Source organism: Grus americana, chromosome 16 (assembly GCF_028858705.1).
Source record: "Grus americana isolate bGruAme1 chromosome 16, bGruAme1.mat, whole genome shotgun sequence".
NCBI classification, from domain to species: Eukaryota; Metazoa; Chordata; class Aves; order Gruiformes; family Gruidae; genus Grus; species Grus americana.
In genome coordinates, this window is record NC_072867.1 from 4,650,360 (window position 1) to 4,671,596 (window position 21,237).

The 21,237-nt window shown below is 57.7% G+C and overlaps 1 protein-coding gene across 1 annotated transcript in view; it reads left to right on the plus strand.

Annotated features, from left to right (window-relative positions):
- Positions 1–6,113, plus strand: part of RBM19 (RNA binding motif protein 19) — a 68,965-nt gene extending 62,852 nt beyond the window's left edge. Inside the window, exon 25 of the mRNA XM_054844652.1 lies at positions 5,709–6,113. The gene's annotated coding sequence lies outside the window, so the exon portion shown is untranslated. The remainder of the gene's footprint in view (positions 1–5,708) is intronic.
- The last annotated feature ends 15,124 nt before the right edge of the window (positions 6,114–21,237 follow it).

The following is a 21,237-nucleotide window of genomic DNA, read 5'->3' on the forward strand; positions in this document are numbered from 1 at the left end:
AGAAAGGTTGCGTCTATAACAAATGATCGCACGCTAATTGTTGTAATTAGGCTATGGTAAGCTGTAGCCCTGGTCCCCTCGTTTTGCTGGCTCTTGACACGGCAGGGTCGGTGTCACCGTGTGCGCCCGTCACCCCTCGGCTGCCCCGTGCTCCCGGGGGAGATGCGGGCACTCCTAGGGTGCGATGCTCATCCCCTCTGCGTCCCCCTTTTTGGGGCGGGTGCATCATATCCGGGCTGTGCTGAGGGCAGAGAGGACGAGCAGCCTGCTCCAAGCTCCTGCCCGGGTCGTCGCCCATCGCTCTGCGGGCCAGAGCTGGAGGTAACAGCGGCCTGGGGGCTGCACGCGTTATTTCGGGCTCCAGCAGATGAGCTCTGGGCTTGTGCCAGGCGCGTTCTCTCCCCGTCAGAGAGCTGAAACCAGTAGTTTACACTCAGCCCTTTCTTCCGCCAGCCCCGGGATACGGTGCGTGGTCCCCGTGGGGTCTGCGGAGCCCGGGGTGAAGCCCGCTGCTTTTGCCAGGTTGCAACGGCTTCGTCTGGGGCGAGCCCCCGGCGAGCTGGACGGCAGCGGGAGCTGTGACGGCTGCGGCTGTTCCCCAGGCACCCGTCGTATCCCCCTCCCCGGCTCTGGAATTGGATTAGGATATTATTCAAATGCAGCCTTTTTACTGAATTAGGGGGTTAACGGGTTTTAATGTAAAACTAGCTTTACTTTATTGCTGCCTGTTGCCAGAGGCCTGCGTGGGCTGTTATCTACTTAAGGGGACGGCAAGCAAGCCAACGCGTTAGAATATCCAGCGGGCCCTGGTTCTGCTCCGGGCTACGAGTCCCTCCGCTTCCAGGGCTGCGCATCTCCGCGGAGCGATGCTTCCCGCTGCTCTCGGAGCCAGGCTGTGCTACGGTGCCCTCTCTGATTACTCCAAGTGACTCATCGCCTTTAGAAAACTCTTGACCACGCTCTATCCGTGTTGTTTTCCTCACCATCCCACGGGAGGAAGCAGGGGACTCGGCGCAGGCACGGACGGGCAGGTAGCATCCCGCTCTGCGGGCTTCAGTTGCTTCTGATGTCAACGTGCTCCCATCCCTGTGCCCACCCATGGGTGATTTCTTCTCATCGCCCTCCCGCTGCTCCTGCCTGTGGCATTGGATCATGAATTTCAGCTCTCCTCATCTCTTTAGTCCCATCCTGCCTTTGCAAAGTCTTCCTCCCGTTCCTGCCATTCGCCAGCCCTTTGCCCGGGCTGCAGGAAGAGCTCGCATCCCCCTGCATCTTTCCGGCTTCTTTCCAGCCCCTGCGCTGCAGGCAGCTGCCAGCTCCAGGCAGGAGCTCTGGGATCTCAAGCCTTTCTTTCTGCCTGTTGGCGGTGGCAGCCACCCCTTTCTCCCCGGCAACTCTACCGGCTTTGCTTGTCTGCTCGCAGAGGCGATAAGTGCGGTGCCTGTGCGTGCTTGGAAGTTGTCTTCCTGAGCAAGATGTGGCAGGAGACACACAGTATGGCTTTGGGCTTGAAAAAAACACCCCAGCGCTTCGGTTGCTGCTCCCTAGAGATGGAAGAAGCAGCACGAAGGCGGGCGTGCCGCTGGTGGAGCGGTGCTCTCCCGCAGGGACCTTCCCTCGCTGCCTCGGTTTCCCTGTTTGCAAAGCCCGGTGCAGACCTACAGGTGGAAGCAGCTGTGCCCGTGCCCCTTCACGCGTCCCTGCCGGGAGCAGCCCGGCTCCCTGCCGGGCGTGCAGGTGTGCTGCAAACTCCTGTTTTCACTGGCAGTCGGGTTTTGCTTTTCTTCAGCTCCTAATTGTCTCCTTTCCTCCTTCCACCAGCCCTTTCCAATTGCAAACCCCGTTTGCTTCTCCCCTGCCGGAGGATTAGCCAAGGGATGCCGCTGCAGCCGCCCCGCCGTTTCCCCGCCTTGCACGAAAACCTCCTTCCCTGCAGCCAGCACTAAAATATTCTGACTGTGTCTAAGGGATTGGCCGAGTCGCCGCTGGGTAACTGATTGCCACAGCTCAGCCATAGCCAAGGTGACTCCCGGTAGCTGGACCCCGTCGTGGAAGGGGACAGCAGCAAACTGGCATCGCCCCGGGCTGCAGCCGCCCGTGGGGACGGTTGACTGGGAAGCTGGCTGGAGATTTGCTCGGGATTTGGGGAGCACGAGCTTCTCCTTAATATTACGGAATGTCTGGACCTTACCCCAGGTCATACCATGACCAGCGTTCAGCACCACCACCTTCCAGCTTCCACCACCACCTTCCAGCTTCCACCACCACTTTCCAGTCTCCACCACCACTTTCCAGTCTCCACCACCACCTTCCAGTTTCCACCACCACCTTCCAGTTTCCACCACCACCCTCCTCGCCAGGAAATAAAACAGGAGAGCGAGGAGGCAGCGTGCAGCTTTCCTTTCTCCGGAGCGCGGCTGCGTGTGACTGAGACGCGCTGCCTCCTGTTTTCCCTAAATATATGCATTGGAGAGGGAGAGAAATCGCATGGCAGGGCTTGAGATTTCAGACTTAGCCATTCATGAATAATAATCAGGCTCAGTAATTCACAGTAAATGGGTATCCAAATTGGCTAATAAGGGAGGCTTTCACCCCAAACTGGAGCTCGGAAGGGAGGCAGAGAGAATTATCAACAGACGTTGGCTGAGGCGCGTGTGCGCACGGTGTGACCTGAATCGGTGAAACACGGAAAGCGATGCCAGCGCGAGAGCGGGGAAACCGGAGAGCGGCGACGGGGGAGGACCCCGGAAAAGGGACGGTGTCCCACCTCCCCTGCCGTGGGACCTGCAGGAGCACGGATCCCTACGTGCCACAGTCTGTAATTAGGCTGTAATTTAGTCACGTCGTTAGGCTCAGCTCTCTTCAACCCCTGGACCGTGCTGGGCTGATGGGCGTTAGCGTGCCCGGCCCGTGCGTCCTGCCAGCGCTCCTGGAGCTGGAGTCATCACGTCCCCGCACGTGACGTGCCCAGCTCAGGGCTCAGCCGAGCAGCTGGGACAGCGATGGCACCCTGTGCTCCCCGTCACGGGGAATACGAGGAGGAGAGCAGGAGGGAGGTCTGTGGCGTATGGCAGCAGAGGCGACCTGGGAGGAAAAAAGGTTTTCTTTGTGTTCGCTTGACTAAAATTCAGATTTTGCTTTGTCCGCTGGTTAATTTTCTGCTGCGAGAGCGAGCGAGGCGGCGGCAGGAGCTGCGTTCCGGCACAGTGAGGGGGGCTGTCGGTCTTCGTCTGGCGGCAGCAGGCTCTGCGGGGAGGAGATGCTGCCCCGCCGGCACCCCCCGCTCCTGGGAAACGGCTCCCGAGTGCCGGACACCGGACAGAGCAGCAGCAGCGGGAGCTCGGGAGGTCACAGAGACCTGCTCTACCGCAGATCAGCTGCCGCTTCCCTACAAATGCTCCTCTAGCAGCAACTTCAGGTGATGTTAGATAAAGTTAAGATGGGGGGGGAAAAAAAAAAAAAAGGAAAAGCACCTCTGCAGCGCTCGGTCTGTGATTCGGGCTATTTAAATAGGCAGAATAGAAGCTCAGAATCCAGCTGATGAGTAGCTGAAGGAAGGATGCCCCTCCGAGGGCCGGCTGTTGCCAGGCGGTGTTTTGCAGCTGCTAAATGACTTTTTAAATTGAGGAGAAACCTACAGCCACTTTTACAGTCCCCTTAGCGCCCTTATATAGGGCAGCGCAATGGCTGGAGAGCACCGTGCTGCCACTTGGCTGACTTACCAGATATTACAGTCCCGCTGTCCTACAGCAAGGAATCGCAATGGATTCGAAATAAACTGCAGCAACTCTGGCCAAAGGCGATTTTCCTCCTGCCCTTCCACTCCCCCTCGCCGCCTCTCCCCTCCCCGCGCCGCTGGATTGAGGACGCTCGCGAAATTTAGCACGCTGGGTGGCATGGAGCGAACAAACCCTCTTTTTTCCGCCCCCCCCTTGTGACTTGGCTTATTTAAGTGTTGGAAGGTGGTTTTGGGGTGTGCAGAGTGTTTTTCCTTGGGGTATGACAGATGCTCTCAGGACCCCAGCAGCTGCAGAGCTGGTGGCCAGAGCCTCCCCGCCTCCCCGCATCCCTCCTTCCCTACAGCTTTAACGGTCCCTTATGGCCCAAAACCGGAGGTGGGATTTAGCAGGTGTAATGAGGACAGCTTTATAAGCTACGAGAGACGGAGAGGAAATCGTGCTCCTGCCTCTCCCGCATTTGGTGACCTAAAATCTTTTCGGAGTTAAGCGTAGCCCCTGCGAGCATCCGTCCCGCTGATGCAGATGGGGCTGGCGAGGTGCTTGGGTGCCGCGCTCTGACCGGTCCCCACGTTTTCTACTTTAGTGTATGGCCAGGACCGAGATTTCTCATGGCGCTTCGGTTAAAGCTTTAACTTTGCATTTGGTGGTCTGATTTCTAAGCTGATGAAGTAGAAAACCTTTTAATTTCTTTTTTTTCCTCCCCGCCAGGCTCCGGGTGGGTGTGTGGCACGAGCTGCCGCCGCCGGCTCAGCCCAAAGCGGGACCCCCTTCCAGCTGCTCCGCCGGCACGGCCGCCCCCCCCGGCTGCCCCCGCCACCCCCCCGGGGCTGGGACCGTCCCACCCGTGCCTGAATTAACCCGGGTTATTTGGACAGAGCCGAGGCAGGCAGAGACAACCCTTGCGGTGGTGCTGGTGGCTCTGAAGGCTCCGTAACACCTGATGGGGAGGCAGAAACAGGCAGATTGCAGGCAGGAGCCTTTTTAATTTCATTTTCAGCCGAACACAGCCCAGTGTGTCAGCCTGGGGTAAGAAAGCCCTGGGAAACAGGAGGACGGACTGTCCCAGGAGCAATTTTAAGCACATGTCAGAAGAAGCGGTGAAAACCACCCGTCTCTCGGCTGCTGCAGATCTGCGGAGGGCTCACCATCCTGCCCCCCCGGCAGGATAAACAGGACAGGCAGTTCGCCCCCAGATAGGTGCAAACCAGGGCAGGTGCTCCTCCCGGCAGAAATTGGGGCTGAAAAAATGAAATCTGGGAAGTTCTTTTAAATTTAAAACCAAACACCCCCCCCCACCACTCTGTGTTTCAGCTGGTCGGCCTGGAGCCCGTGCGCCCGGCAGCGAGCGCGGCTGCGGGAGGGGGGCGACGGCAGGCAGGAGCCTCGGACTTCGTTAGGATTCAGCCGTTAGATCTCTCCTTTCTCTCTGATGGCTGAGTGTGATTGACACTTACAAATTACCCAGCCAAAAGTGTCGAGTCTTTGACCCCTGAGTAACATCTTTGGCAAGCCTGAGATTTGCCAGCATTTTGTCATCTAATTACTACAAATCCCTTGAAAATTCACTGGCTGGTGAATTTTTAATGCGGGACAATTTCAATGTGATGCATCGCCCAGATGGGCACACGCGCGTGCTCCTTCCCTCTCCCCCCGCTGCCTCTTCTCCTTCCCTTTCTTCTCCTCTTTCTCGCCTTTCTTTTCTCCGCTTCCTCCCCCCGTCCCATTTCTTACCTCCCTCCAGCCCGTGTGCATCCGTATTCAACGGGAAGCCCCCCGGCATCTCTTCCCCTCCCCGGGCTCTCCATCCCGCCGGAGGAGCCGGCCATGCCTGGGATGGAGCCTGGCACTTCGTGCCCCCCCCAGCCCGGCAGCAGCGTGCTCGAGTCCCCCTCGCTGTCTCACCGACGGTGGCAGGGAGCTGCTAAATGGCATTAATTTTTTATTTTTTTTTTTTCTCCATCTTCTCAGGTCTCTCGCTGATGGATGCAGAAGGAGAAGCCTCCGCTGGAGACTTGGAAGCCAGCACACTTGTTGCCAGCAGAATCCGCTCGTCCTGTGAACCCGAGGGCTTGATTTATGCCACGCGTCCAGGTTTTGGTATTTCCAGCCTTTTAACCAGACCTTGAATTCGGAGCGGGAGGAAGAGCCCTTGTCTGCCAGCGGCTCCTGCCCGACAATCGCTTCTTAAATCCAGGCAGGGATACGATTTCCCTCGTCTCAGAAACCGCCCAGCCTGCTGGCACGGACACCTGGGGAGATGGACACTTCCCCTGCTGACCCCAGGGACTCCGGCAGAACCTGCTCTTAATGTCTGAATTAAGTGATAATTTCTGTACATTAAAAACCACACGTATATTTTAAGAGTTTTCCAAACTGAGTCACATCTCAGGTTTTTTGGATTAGTTTGTTTAATACATATTCGCCACAGCGAGGTAGTTATTTTGGTCTGATAGGGAGATAAGCATATTTTAGGAGGGAGGCCTGGGGTTTGCTGCGTTCGGCTTTGTGCCTGTGTCATTTCTGTCCCTGCTCTCAGGCAGTCGCCTCCCGTCTCTCCCTTCCCGCCTTTCAAAGGGAAAGAGGCTTTGCTTTTCAACCAGGGTACCGCTTTACATATGTACGCAGCTGATAAAGTATTTTCACTTCGCCCCTTTCCCCTCTGGGAATCGCTGTCTTACGGCAAAACTGTTTTGTCTGACAAGGGCTGCAACAGATTACACGTGTTGGCTGCAAACACAGGGCTTTTTTTTTTTTTGCCTTTTTTTTTCTTTTTGAGAACCGCATACCTTTAAAAAAAAAAAAAAATCTCTATCTCTGCACTGCCACGGCGAGCTCTGTGTTTTGCCTCGTGTCCCCAGGAGCAGCCCCGTGTTCAGATCTCACTCGTGGCATCAGACCTCCCGGGGTGACGCATCTCTCCGGGTTGCGCGTCCAGATTGTTTTTCTCACGTGAGCTTAATATGAGCCTGAATCCACAAAAATGCCACTGATTCTGTCGGGGCTGAGCACTTCGGTTGGCCTGGCCTGGGGTTTCGGCTGCGGTTTGGGGTGGGATTTCTTAGGAGCCCTCGGCATCGGCATCCACGGAGATCAGCGGGACTCGGAGGAGCGATGGATGCCCTCGTGCTGCCGAGGACCGAGCGCCGAGTGTCACACCAGCAGCTGCAGCGGGGGACCGTGTGTGATGGACTTGGTGCCTCGGGGACATCCAGGACACCCCTTTCCGACCCAAATGTGGGCCGTAGATTTCTCCCATCTCCTCTAACTGGGAGCCAGCTGGGAAAGCGGGGGGCTTTGCTTTTCAAACAGGTTGTTCAGGCGTTAAAAGGAAAACCTTAAAATCCTCAGCTGGCTCTAGGGGGAGAGGGGCAGAGCCAGGAAACCCCTGCCCGGGAAGGGGGTCTGTCCCCCGGCTCCATCTCCCGAGCTGCCCCTTCCAGAAACGTCCCTTGTCCTCCCAGCACTGGCACCCAGAGGGGAAGGGCTGGGAGAAGGTCATTTTAGGCACCAAGGATCAAGGGAACACCAGAATTCACTGACATTGCACTGTTCGAAAGCTGCGCGACGGGGCTGAGATGTGCCCGGATTTCGGAGGGAGAAACATGAGGACTCTGCAGTGTCTTGGAGAGGGCACCCAGAGCTGGAGGGGTCTGAGGGCGCTTCGGAGGAGAGGAGCTGTGGTGGGCTGGTGCCACGGGAGGGGTGCAGCGTGCGTGCTCATCGCTAACTACTCGAGGCAGTGCCTTGCATGCTTTAGAGGGAAAACACAAGATGTTCAGCCATGTGCGTGAAGAATTAGGGTACGTCACTGTAGGTGGAAGGCAGCTCAGGAGAAGGGTGTCCTCCAGGAGGGATATTGGCCAGGGGGTGACATCTGAGCCAGGGAACCCCGACTAGGTGCCATGGGGAAGCGTGACCTGCTGAAAGCGTGAGGTTAAGACGCGGGGTTCAGTTTATCTCCAAGCAAACTGAAACCAGAACCACCAGAAGCCTTTTGCACTGGCTTTCGCGTGTCGCGCACCAGGGTGCTGGAAGGGACCCATGGTGTGAGCAGCTCTCCCGGTGCCACTGCCGACGGACGCTGGTCCTGCCTGCTCCCGAAGACGGCTGGTGACCCCGGCATTGAGCAGGCTTTGGCCCCGGGCACCATCCGTGAGTTGTGTGACCACTGGGGATGCTCAGAGCCGGGGAGAAGCCGGGCTGCCTCTGGGGTGGGTGATCTCACCAGATCCCCCTGGCCTGAGGGGTTCTCACTGCCATTTCTGGGGGAGAAGGTCCCACCAGCAGCACAGTCTGACTCCAGACTGAGGGCACCGTCCTTCTGGGCACCTCGTGATGGGCACTTTCATGCCTGAGGACACCCAGAAGAGATGATGTGAAGCCTAACCTGCTCTTCTCCAAGTTACTGCTCCCTTTTTCCCCCCCCATCTCCGCATCTTCCCTCATGAAATCCCATCGAAGCAACAAGTCCAAGGAATACTTTGCTTCCCCCGAGTTGTTTGTGGAGATAATTAACTGTGTGCTCTCTCGGCTGAAACCTGCCATGGCTGCACTGAGCGAAGGGAGCCCGAGGCCTGCGGCGTCGACGGGGGATGGATGGGGGAGAACCACGCCTGGAAAATACGCAGAAGGAACCAGCTGAGAGCGACCCTCACTGCGGCGATTGCCCGGGTTGGGACCAGCCACCAGCCCAGGCTGTCTCCTCTCCCGGTCTGTCCCTCAGCCCAAGGTCACTCAGTTTTGGGGAACGTCCTTTTTTTGCTCTCAGTGCCTTTTCCAGCTTCTCTGTGCCCCGTTCGAGCCGGGGACGGACACTGCATCCCGTCCTGCAGATGTGGGCGCAGCTCTGGTTTATACCGTGACGTAGCGACGATCCTGCTTGGTCCTTTTCCCAATCTGCCCATCTTTTCCCAATAATTTCTGACCTTCAGCCTCCCATTACTTCACCCCACTCCTGTTTCTTACAGAGCCAAGTCTGGTGGCCTGGAGATGCTCCTGGCGGTCGGGGGGGACACGGCGGGTCGCTGCCTGCTGCGTGGGGTGACGCTGCTGGTCTGGTCTGGGCCACCTGCACCCCGACACCTCCCCGGGGTCTTCCCAGGCCTGGAAACATCTCGGTGCCCACCAGCAGCCCGTGGCACTCCATAAACCCCCTGCTCCAGTCGCTCTGCGACGCCTGGGTAACTGAGAAGTAATTAGTGCCGCTTGCTACAGCGAGTAAAACCCAAATGTCAAAGAACAGCAAAGCTATTAAGACCTGTTTTTACTACACGTTTGCAGCTGAAGGGGGGGGGGGGGGGGGGGGGGGCCTGAAGTTTGGGGGGTGAATCCAGCCCCGAAGCACTGGGCCAAGTCCCTTGCCCTGGCTGTGCTGCTGACCCAGCAGGTCAGTCCCTGCTCCCTGCCTCAGTTTCCCCTCCATCACCTCTGCCGTGCCCTAAATAGAGAAAACCACATAGCAGTGTGGACGGGGGAGGCCAGATCCTGCCCGGATTGGGGGGGTGCAAGGCATGGTATCACCAGCTTGCGGGGGGGGGGGGCACAGGGTGGCTTGGCAGCCAGGGGAAACCTGCTCCAATTTAGATCTTAAAAATGAGATGGGCTGTAATGAGTTGGAGGGCTGTCCCTGGCTGGGCACCCACCCGCATGCTCCCATGCTCCCAAACCTGCGTGCTGGATGCCACAGACAGGTTTTTGGGGAGCGGGCAGGGGAGCGGGCAGCTTGGCTGGGTGCGGGCAGGGCGGCGGGTCCCGCAGCAGGACGGCGATGCACCAGCCTGCTCCCGGCCCTGCACTGGGCGGGAGAGGGAGAGAGCGAGAGAAAGCGGGAGGGAAAGGACATGTCAAATCAATCATATTTAAACAAAAGCCTCTTTGGCCCAAGGGCCCTTTTAAAAGCTGCTTATTTAATTAAAAGTCCCATTTTCCATATTTATGGCCCTTATTCAGTTAAATATTAACCGCCTGGGCCAGGGCTGGTTTATTCTTTGGGAAGAGGCAGAGTTGGGAGGTTCATTAGGGGTTCATCAGGCAGCCGAGACGCCCAGCAGATGGATGGATGGATGGATGGAGGATGGATGGATGCGGGACGGCGCACGTGGGCTCACGCTGGTACCCAGGGAGCACAGGGACGGCACCGCCACTAGCCTGGCTCTTTGGGGCCAACCCCCAACGCCTTCCGGTGCGATGCAGGGAAATGAGGTTAAAAATAGGGGAATTGGGACTGTTGGGACAGTGTGAGGGACAGGCAGGCACAGCCCGTGCCAGTACATCGGCTCCTGTAGGAAACAGCCTGAAACCCAACCGCCAGGCACAGCTTATCCCCCTCAGTGCAGAATAATCATAAAAACACCCCAATTTTGCCTCGGGGTCACGGGACCATTGCTGTCTCCCAGCCAAACCCTTCCCAGAGCAGTGGAAACAGGGCTGTTTTCCCCCAGAATACCATTCCCAGCAGCTCAGTGGGCAATCCTTGCCAGCACATGACAACCACGGCTGCGCTGGACCTGGCTCAGCTGGGTTTTGACAGCTCAGAGCTGTGCAAGACCTCACTGAAGGTTCATCAGCCACCCATGGTGTCAATGCCTGGCCTTTGGGAGCTGGAGGCAAGGACCTCTGGGCAGGTGGAGGTGGACCTTACTGGTAGACACAGCTTGGAGGAGGCCCAAAGGAGCACAACTGGCTGCAATGAGTTGGTAACACCTTCAGAAGATGTGGGAATGAGGGTCACCTGAAGCTTATAGAGGCTCCTCCCAAGGGGAAAGAGATAAGATGTGACTCCTGAGGTTAAGTTGGGTTGTTGGTGCTCTGAGGAGAAGCAGAAGGTCCTGGCTGCGATGCAGTAGCAAGAGCAAGTGGAGTGACCACCATGTCAAGGAGAAGGTGTGCTGGGTTAGGGAGGGACGGTGCTGAAGGCTTTGTGTGTAGGTGGCGGATGTGATGTAGCTCATGCTGTGTGAGGTGTCAGTGCTCTTCTGGTGGCTGTTCTCCTTGTCTGCTGGTGGCTGTTTTCCCTGGCTGTGTTAGATGTGTGCTTGGCTCAACATAGTTGTGGCCTTAGTGAAGATTGTCTGATGATTTGATGGTGTCCAACTGCTCCAATGTGTTCCCACTTGGTACTGTGCAAGGGGCGGGGGCGTGCTGCCTTGCTTGGGTAGTTTGTAGATCATTGTCAAGCGGCTCTTGTATGTCATTTTACAGGGCAGTAGTGAGGTAAGAGAGCTGACCTGGGCTCCGTAGCTTTGTTGGAAGCAGGGCTGGTTGGGAGAACTTGGCTAGGCTCACCACATAGCTGTGGATCTGGAGCTGGCTCAGGAGCTCCACTCATGGGCCAGCATAACTGGGGGGGAAGCTGGAAGGTGTCTTAGGCCAGAAGTTCCTTTGTGCAAAGGTGTTCTTCCTCCATGTGCTGCTGGTTTTCCTCCAGTAGACCCATGGGCAGCTCTTGCTAAAGCACAACCTGCTTTAGATGTGCTGGGAGATGCCCTCAGGGGAGGGAAGGTCCCCTGCCAAGGCTACAGGAGAGTGGGGCTCACCTGGGCAGGCACAAAAGCTGCCTCTGAACTCGGTCCACCTTTCTTCTCATACTTTTTGGAAGACAGCAGGTAGCCCTGTCCAGCCCCATGGCACCCTGGCATGCCGATACCACCAAGTACCATGGCGGGGGGGGACATGGAGGGACGATCACCCCCTCCACCCTGGCACAGCCAGCACAAACCAAGCCCTCCTCTTCCTCTCCAACCACACCACCGGGACACCGGCCCAGGCAGCAGAGCCCGGAGGGGACCCGCGTTGGGAGGGTGGTGCTGGCAGGGTGAGGAATGAGACGGAGCCGGTGATTTCCTGTGTGAGGAGCGGGCTGGGGGGGACACGGCTGGTGTGGAGGGGGAGTGGAGGGAGAGGGAGAGACACCGGGTTATCAGAGAAGTGTGAAGACAATAATGCAATCTGACATTTCTGAAATGAGACCCCCCGGTTGCCCTGGCAACGGCTCACGTGGGACCAGCTCCCGGGAGACGGCTCTGAGATGTGCTATAAATGATGTTTGATTAGAATTTAAATCATTTAGGCGGAGAGAAGATAGGCCTTTTGTCAGCGCGGGGACCCGCGGAGGTCAGCCACCCAGCAGCTGGCTGGGCGCGCGTCGGCCCCGGGCAGCGCGGGGACCGGGGCGAGGGGTCGCCCCGGGGTTTGGGGGGGTATGATTGCTCCTGCCCTCCCCTCCGCCGGGGGGGTGCTGACCTCTCCAGCCAGGAGAAGAGGGAGCCCGAGGCCAAAGCAAACACGGCAGGGGAGGGGGATGCTGCAGCAGAGCCCTGGGAAGGTAGCTGGCATCTCGGCAGTGACAGCATCGCCTGGGTTTTGGGGTTTTACCAGCTGGTGGGAAGGCACCGAGATCCTCCCGTGGCTTCCACCAGCTGGGTACCTGGCCCTCAGCTTTCTCAGCGGTGGCAAATGTGTGCTCTAATTAAGATAATAACACTTCAGAATCAATTCTGCCTCCCTAAAAGTTTCCTTGAGGAGCAGGGAATGAAGCATGTTATTACCTCCAAGTGGAATGCCCTTCCCAGGAGAGATGGGCCCAGGTGGCCTTCAGGACCAGGTCCATGATCTCCCCACCACCTGCAGACCATGGCCCAGGTAGGCTCTCCAGCATCCAGCCCTGTTTGGGGCAGGAATCATGCTGGACAACTGTACGCTGGGCATTTCCCGCTCTTTCCAGCTCCTTGATGCATGCAGCCAAGTCCTCTTTGCTGTACAGTGTCTTCCTCGTGATGAAATATTTTGCCTGGGTCCAGGGGCTTGGAAGATTTCATGCATGGAGCAGCTGAGATTGAGGTGGGGCTGGCCCCTGTGGTTTATGTTCCTGTCATGCTGGAGCTGCAGTTACTGGGTTTATTGAATGAGGTCACCAGGTGGTGGTGATGCAGTGCGGGGAAGTCTCAACTCGGGCGCAAGGTCTTTGCTTTGCCACTGTCTCCTGGTGCAAAGGGTTGTGGTTCACTCTGGTACTTGGCGGCTGAGGACACCACTCAGATCAGCCTGGTCTTGCTCATCCATTTCAGTTAGAAGATGACTTAAAAGTGTCTGGACCTTCTCATGGGTGGTGCACAGAGATGGCCACCATCAAAGCCAGGAGGCAACCCCATTTCAGGAAGGCTGACTCCTTGGAGAAGGCTCCTGTGCTGCCTTGCTCTTGTTACCTACCCCCAGGAGATGCATTGGGTGGGGACTTCTTGAAGGACAGTTGTTAGAGTGCTGTAGAGTGACAGAGGCTGGAAATGCTCCATCAGCTGAGCACAGGAGCTCCATCACCCTGAGCCTGGCCGAGGTGCTTCGCCAGCTCACCGCGGGGAGGGATCCAGCGTTGACTCCCTCCACCGAGCATCCCACCGCCAAGTCAGCTGGAGGAGCGGTTTATTTGCTTTAATATTAACACGCCCGAGCCCTGGCCTGGGGTTGGGTAAGGAAGAGAAGTGGCAGATTTCCCAGTTGGTGGGAGAATGGTGTTAAAAGCAAACCAGCAACTGGGCACAGACTTTCTTGGAAAAATTTTAAATTGCTTACTCTTTAATGCTGTGGTTTAGGTTCAATGAATCTTTAGAGCTTGCTTTTCAACTTCCTGAAAATGCCATCTGATCATGAAATTAGAGCTAAACTAATAAGTCTCAACAAATATTAATCTAATGAATTTAGCTTCTTTCTGTTTGTGGACCAGCAAAGAGGGAATTGCAATGTTCTCATATGTATTAATTATTTGAATGTATTCAACGAACCTTTCCTGACTGCTTTAAGCGTGCGGCTTGGTCATGAATATTCTGACTCCAAGTTTTGTTTCTTAGTTGCGATCACCCTGTAAATTGAAGTACAGTTGCCAATCGGTTTGGGCAAAGAAGTTGATCGATGGGAACGCTGGGTCTTGCACGCAAGCTGTGAGCTCTGCAGGCTTTCCATCTTCTGGTGGTCTTTCATCTCAGATGGACTCTCTGAATGTCTGCAGGGTGAACTGGGTGGGAAGAGATAGTCTGCAACGTTTCAGGTCTTGGATCTGCAGGTTTCTTGGTGGTGGTAGCTGGGGTGAGGGATGCTTGGAGGCTGGCAGATGCTCCTTGATGCCTCTGGGTGGTTTTGGTGGGGCTCACCGTGATTATAAAACCACCGATGAACATTCGGGGTGTCTCTGGTGAAGTCTGGGACATTGCACTGAGTTGTTGGGTTTGCTGGCTTATTTCCTAAATATTAGAGTCAGAGTGGTGTTGAGGTACTCCTTAAATGTGAGATGCGGCACAGCTCTCAGCCGGGCAGAGCGGTGTTTAGGCTGGTCCCCAAACTACATGAGCAAGCTGGGAGCTTTGCCAGCAGCAAACCTGCTGGTCCTGTGCTCGCATACAGCTCCAGAGCCAGCGTAGCTGGGGGGTTCAGGTGGGTCAGACCAGGACCACAGGAAACCTGGTCAGCTGGAGCCTTCCTCCTTTCACAGCTCTGCCTCTGCTAATGAAATGGGGTTTGGAAGCCAGAAACTCCCTGGGCAAGATCCTGCTTGCTTCCCTGAGGACCCAAGGGGCAGAGCTGTTCCTCACTGGATCAGAGCGGTATTTTAATTAATACGTGCCTTGCTCAGCTTCAGAGCATCGTCTTGGAGGAAGCCTTGGGGGGGTGGCGGCAGAGCAACCCGGGTGCTTGCCGGGGGTCCAGGGGGCTCCCACCAAGGGGCTGTGGGGATTTTCTTCCTCCAGCCCATCCTCTGGGGCTTGTGCACCCCCCCGCTCGGGGGGAGCAGCTGGTTTGGCTGCGCAAGAGGGTGGTGCTGGGAGGCAGGAGATGCTGGGGAGGGGGCAGCTCTGGGCCCCAGCTGTGGTGCTGGCAGTGAGGCCCCTTTAATTGGCACACATCAACAGCGCAAACCCGCTACAGGAACGGGCTTGTCGTTGGCAGGTCTGCGCCCGCCGCGCGGGGAAGGTGTCCTGCAGCTCCGTGTGCCTGCATCGCCCAGCGCTCGCTGGGTTAGAGCTGCTGCAGCTCTCGAACCCAACGGTGGAAGTGGTCAGCGGAGAAGTCAATGCTGTGGCGTGCCAGAGAGCCCACCACCCGCCCGTCGCTTGCTGGGGCTTTGCTGGCTTCGGTGGGCTGGTCTGAGCATGCCGAAGCCGTTGGCTTGAGGAGGGAGGCTTGATGAATGTGTTGCTTTTTAAATTAGCACTGGATTGATTGGGTTTGCGATGGGGTGGGAACTAGATGGTCCTTAAGGTCCCTTCCAAGGCGTTCTGTCATTCTGCGCCTGGCAGGCTGGCTGTCTCCTTGCATCGCCCGGGTGGAGATGCGCGGGGCTCTGGAATGGACTTTGCTGATGTCCAGCCTGGGAGGTGTGGGGGTGGTTTGACTAGGGACTGCCTGCGAAGCAGGGGTGCTGAGCCCGGCTCTGCAGGGTCAGCACCTCCACCCAGAGCAGGAGGTGGGACAGGCAGGGCAACCCACCCATGGTCTGTGTGCTCAGCCCGAGGGTTTGGGCCCATCACGGGGGGTGGAAAGGATGCTCAGGCATCCCTGCTCCCCCGCTGCAGTCGGATGTGTGCGGGGGGAGCAGCCGGGGCGCTCCCTCACCAGGAGCAAGGGACCCAGGAGAGGACGTGCCCCTTCTCAGCGGCCTCGTAGCCTGCTGAAGGGCGCAGAGACAACCCAAACTGCTGCAGGGTCCTGCTGCAAAGCCCCTCTCGATGCTCTCCTACAGCTGCTGTCCCTGGGCAACCTCGCTGCTTTTTGCAGAAGTCCCTTTTGTCACTGACATCGTTCACCCTGCTGCCCTTTACCCGTGTCCTGAGCTGTTAGTCCTCAGCTGGCATGGTGGCACGGCAGCCCTGAAGGCACTTGTGCCACTGTGTCCTGCGCACGTCTGCCCCGCTCGTGCCGAGCTGGCTGCTGATGTGCTGCATGGAGAGCTGCTCCCTCCTCTGCAAGGGGGCAAGAGTCCTCCACCAGTCCTCCCGGGGAAACAGCCTGACACTTCAATCTTGAGATTGCCCTCGATGGGGTTTGGAAACACCCCCCTGTCCCCTCCCTCCAAATCAACCCACTTGGCTGGGCAGTGAGGACGGGTTAATGCCAGGCAGCTTGCCCTGCAGCTCAGTGGGACCCAGCTAATGGCAGTGGTTCAATCATGCCCCAGGAGCTCCTCACTAGGGTAATTCCTCCTGCCCCTTTCGTTGGTGCTGGTGGCTTTGTGCTCCTCCCCAGATAACACCAGGGGTGTTTTGCTTTCTGCCTGTCCCCTGGAGCCAGGCTGGGTGGGGAGGACAAGTCCCAGCCCTGGTGCCAGAGATCCCGCAGTGGATGCGGTGGCCGGCGCGGGCCAGGGATGCTCTGTCACACAGGGATGCTCTTCTGCACCCTCCATCTCCTGGAAGTCCTCTGCCTTGTGTAACTGAGGGTGGGCTGCTGGAAGGGAGCAGGGCTGTGTCCCCAGCCGAGGGACTCGAGCTGTGGTGTCTCCCTGCTTTCATGCACATCTCCTGCTCTCCATCCTACGTGGAGGGCTGAGAAATGAGGAGAGACAGGAGTCACCAGCATGCACAGGGGCTGATCTCACGCTCTGCCCTGGTAGAGCAGCATCTCCAGGCTGCTTTAGATGGTTCCTCCTGCAGCATTCAGCCTCCTTCATGAAACTACTTGAAATGCAATGTTTCTAGCCTAGCTCCTGCCCCATTTCCCTTGGCATGTCACAAACCGTGTGCCCAGGGTTCCCCTGGTCCCTCAGCCTGCCTGACGGAGAGGATGTGATGGCTGGGACCTCGTGCAGGTCTGTGGGCCTGGGGGTCCCTGGAGAGACACTTCTCATTCTCTCCCCAGGACATGAGACCCCTCAGCAGGGGAAGGTGGGGGTCTCTTCACCAGCTCTTCCATGTGCCGGTGGAGCCCAGGACCATCCTCCGGAGTTTGCAGGCCACCTCCTGCTGTAGGGCATCCTGGAGCAGAGCAGGTCCATGTGCTGATGGGGAGGGCTTCAACCTGTGTCCCCAAGGGATGGCATGGCAAATGTGTCAGATGTGGCTTTGGTAGGTAGCTGAAGTTCTCAGCTGTGTGTTCCTCAAGTGAGCTATTGCCCAAAATGCAGCAACCTCCCTGTGGGAAGTCATGCAGAACCCCTCCAGGGAAGGTGTGCTTGGTGGTCCCTGACACTGGCCCTGCGGCCCACCAGCTCTCCCTGGGAGCTCCCCTGGCAGGGACGGTTACTTTTAGATGGGGCTGGGAAGAAAAAGTAACTTCTTTAGGTTCAGATCAGAAGTGAATTAAACATCTTCTCCCAGGGATCCACCACCAAGCTTTGAGCCATTTGACAAATTTCCCTTTTTCCTTCTCTTGCAGCACTTTGCTTTCAGGGCTCACCCTCTCCCTGCAGCACGGGGTCCCTGGGGACGCATCCCTGGGGTCCCACCTACACCAACCCCTGCATCCTCCCGGGGTGCTGATCCCTGGCAGAGCATCGGGGAGCAGGTTCCTGAGCTGAAGTGGCCCAAAGTAATAAAGATAGATGCAGAATGGACATAAAACTGAATATATTGCTGTGTCTGATTAAAGACAAATGTTTTTTGGCAAGTATTAATGTTCTGGCAGGAGCCATTTCAGCACTCCTGGGAATATTTTTTCTCTTTTCTTTTAGGTCTTCAGTTTGATATTTAAAACACCCACCCAGCTCCGGTGCATCCCTCCATGGGAAAGGCCACCCGGGGCTGGGGACAGGGCTGGGGTGAGGCAGCCCTTGCCACCTCCCTCTGGCACCAGCCCCTTTCCTCGCCCGTAACGTGGGCACGGGCTGGGGGGCAAAGCTGCGTTTGCAGCTCAGCTGATGTTCGAAGCATCTGCTCAGGCTGGGCTGCCTGCGGAGAGGGCTTTTCCGGAGGGGAGAACAACCGGGCGGGGAATGGGAGAGGCCAGGGGCTTGGTTTTTAACCCAAACCTCTTGACTTCGGGAAGGAGAGCTGCAAGGTGGGGTGGTCTGGCCAGGAAAAGCCGGGCTGTGGTGTCTGGCTGTGGGATGGTGCCGCTACGCTGGTGTGAGGGGATCGAGGCCGCGTGGGTTTCCCCGTGCCCTGGCTCCTCTGGAGTTCATATCTTGGGGAACCCCCTCCGCTTTGCCGTAGCGGGGGTGAATCCAGCACGAGCGCTGGGGAGAGGACTTGGCTTGCAGGGGGGAGCTGGCAGCTGCGGAGGAGGTGGTGTTGGGAGGCTGGTGGGGATGTTGTGGGCGATGGTTTGCCGGGTTATACCACACAGTCCTGCTGCAGCCGGGCATGGTGGTGCAGTGGGAAGTGGCTCTGCTGTCCCTGACTCTGCAAACCACCCGTGCAGGAGATGAGAGGTCCCAGCTCTGCTTCTAGGAAGGCTGTGATAAACACGCAGAGAGCCGGGAGCTGGTGTTGCTGGTGGCTGGCAGCGCCGGCATCTCCCTGGCCCATCTCTGCTCGGACTCATGGAGTGCCAAAGCCTGCGACCTCCTGCCAAGATGTTGCTCCTTCTCGCCCACGATGTCTGCGGGAGGAGGAACAGCCATCTTCCCCCTTTGTTCGGCTCCTCGCAGCCGTGGCTCCGGCAAGCGGCAGCGCAGAAATGACTGATGGCGGGGAGGGAGGCGATGCCGGACGTCGGGATGCCCGGGGTGGTCGGGGACCAAGCGGAAGGGCTTCACAGCATCGCTCCTCTCACCGGCTGCTTGACTGAAGCTCCTCTGCTCCCGGTGTCTCGCTCCCAGCTCCCATCTGTACCTATTTCCCAAAGCAATCCTGTGGTTTAACCCTTTCTGCACCCCAGCAGCAAAGCGACAGCGGCTGTCGCATCAATCTCCCAAACCCTCCTGATTAAAAAAATAATAATAATAAAAAAAATTATCTCCAGACATTTGCTGCTTTCCCTTGTATTAATGGAGGCATCTTCCATCACCAAAAAGCCTCGGGACCAGAGGCAAATGGCATCAATAGCTCTGCAGCCTGTCAGGAGCACGTGGCTGCCAGAGAGCACCGGGAGGAGGGACGGCGTGACACGGGGAGCAGATGGGACCAGTCCCCCTCCATCGCCCCTCGGCTGGTCGGTGCCTCCTGCTTCAGCCAAGGCTTTCCCCAGCCTCACCTCGCGCTGCCTGCTCTGACCCTCCGGCACCGTGCCCTCCCTGTAATTCCTCTCTGTTTTCCCCTTCTCTGTTTGCTGGCCCGGCTGTGTGCCTTTTGCCCCATCTTCCCCCTGGCTCGTGAATATTTAGCGTGGGAGCCTGGGTTGGGGCTAGCCGGTGCTTGGAGAGCATCGTGTGCTATCCGAGTGATTGACCTAGGGATGCAGTGGGCTGGGGAGGAAAGTGATACAGGGCAGAGAGGAGGGAGAAAGCAGGTGTCTTGCGAAGAAAACCCATTTATGCAATTGTCTCGCAGCTTGAGAGAAGAAATACCTTCATTTCTCCGTGGGAAACCAGGAGATGGCTCCGTGGCAGAGCTGTTGGCTCCTGCTGAGGCAGCTGTGTGTGAGGGGGTGTAAGATGAGGGTGTTTTGGGGGGGGGTGTGGGGGGGTGTGTGGCCCCACGCCTGGTAGTGACGTAAGGAGGTGAGACCAAGCACTGATTTCTTAAGCCGGATCTGCAGAAAGGTAACTTGGAGCCCAGCTATCTGCCAGGCACCGATCCTGCTGCCCCTCTGCCATAGGTGGTGGGGACCTGGAGGGGGGCACGGGGGGCTTCTGGCGCGCCGGGGGAACAGGAGACCTCCAAAACAACCTCCGGTGCGTGGCAAGGTGTGTTTGCGTAGCCACGCTTTGATGCTTCCAGCCCCTCTCCAGGTGAGGGATACCCCTTGGCATCTCCCACCTGGTTTTCCCCGTGCGCGGGGGGCTGTCGTGCCGCAGCCGCCGGTGTGGTTGCAGAGGCTCCGGGAAGGTACAATAAACAACCAAAGGTTAGTGAAGCTGTTTGGCCAAATTTACACCCCTTCCCGGCAAAGGGAGGGGGCGGCAGGAGCCGCGGCCGTTCCCCCTTGATAGCCGCATCTATCACGGTGTATAAATGGCCGCGCTCTGGAAGGTATCGAGCGGCCTTCGCAGCCGTGGTGCCGGCTGTGTCGGGCCCCCCTCGGCCATCGCGCAGCCGGGGGGGGGCTCAGGGATGCTCTGGTAGCAGCAGGACGCCCAGCTCTGCCTCCTTCCCCCCCCCACGCCGTAGCAGCCCGAAGGTGACACGGGTGACGCGTCCGCGCAGCCGGTGCAGGGGAGTTGCGCGGCGGCTGCTGCCAACTTGGCGGGGGCTCGGGGCCGGCAGGCAGCCGGGGCGGCAGCGGCATCGTTCTGGCTCTTCGCTTTTCTTCAAAGCCAGAGTGCCTCCTTCTGTCTTCCAGCGCTTGTTTTGTCTCTGTTCCCGTCTCCTCTTTGCACGTACAATTCGAGTGGCTCTTGTCTATTTATTTTCTCTAATGGCATCAGGCTACAAGTGGCTGAACAGTTAAAATGAACACCATCAGGCTTTCTTTTTTCTTTTTTTTTCTTTCTTTTTTTCTTTTTTCTTTTTTCTTTTTTCTCTTTTTCTCTTTTTCTCTTTCTCTTTCTCTTTCTCTTTCTCTTTCTCTTTCTCTTTCTCTTTCTCTTTCTTCTCTTCTCTTTCTTCTCTTTTTCTCCTCTTTTTCTCCTCTTTTTCTCCTCTTTTTCTCCTCTTTTTCTCCTCTTTTTCTCCTCTTCTTCTCCTCTTCTTCTCCTCTTTTTTTTTTCTTCCCCTTACATTCACTCAGGAAATGGGGATCTTTGCTGGGTTCCCAAGGGACGGGACCTGTCCCCTTCCCCCTGTCCCCTTCTGAGCCCATTGACTTCTACCGAATTCGGTGAACGGGGGGAGGCCAGCCAACGTGGTGCTGCCGTGCCTTTGGGGGGGGCAAGCGGGTGGCTGGAGGGAGGGAGAAGATCTTTTGCTGTCTTCACCAAATGACACCGTGGGAGAAGCAGAGCTGTCACGCTGCTGGGGAGCAGCGCTGGGGACGGGTGGCCACCGCTCCTGCCCACGTAGAAGGGGGAGTCAGATGGAATTCTGTGCCGCCGGGAAGGGGTCTGCGTGGATCCCGCCTGTTGCGTTGTGTTCCTGGTGCTGCCCTTGCTTTGGTTGCAAAGCCCCTGCCGCCCGCCCTGCTGCGGTGGAGGTGGCCGAGTTGTGCTCCTGCCTCCCGCGGGGTCTGTGCCTCCCTGGCCCTGCCTGCGGTGGGAACCGGGACAAGCCCTGTGCCGGTCCCGGGAGCGCAGCGGGACGCCGAAACGCAGCCGCTGGCTGGGCCCTAGGGGTGACGCGTGTGCTTCGGGGGAGACGGGACGGGATTTGCGGCTCGGAACCATCCCTGGGGCACGATGGCTGCCAACGCACGCGCTGCCGCGGCCCCGAGCTCTCCCTGTGCCGTCTAAATCCATCCGTACCCCCGCGTCACAGCTGCCTTAGGAGCAGCTATCGATGCAGCCCGGCTCCTCCAAGTTTGTTCCTCAGAAGTTAAA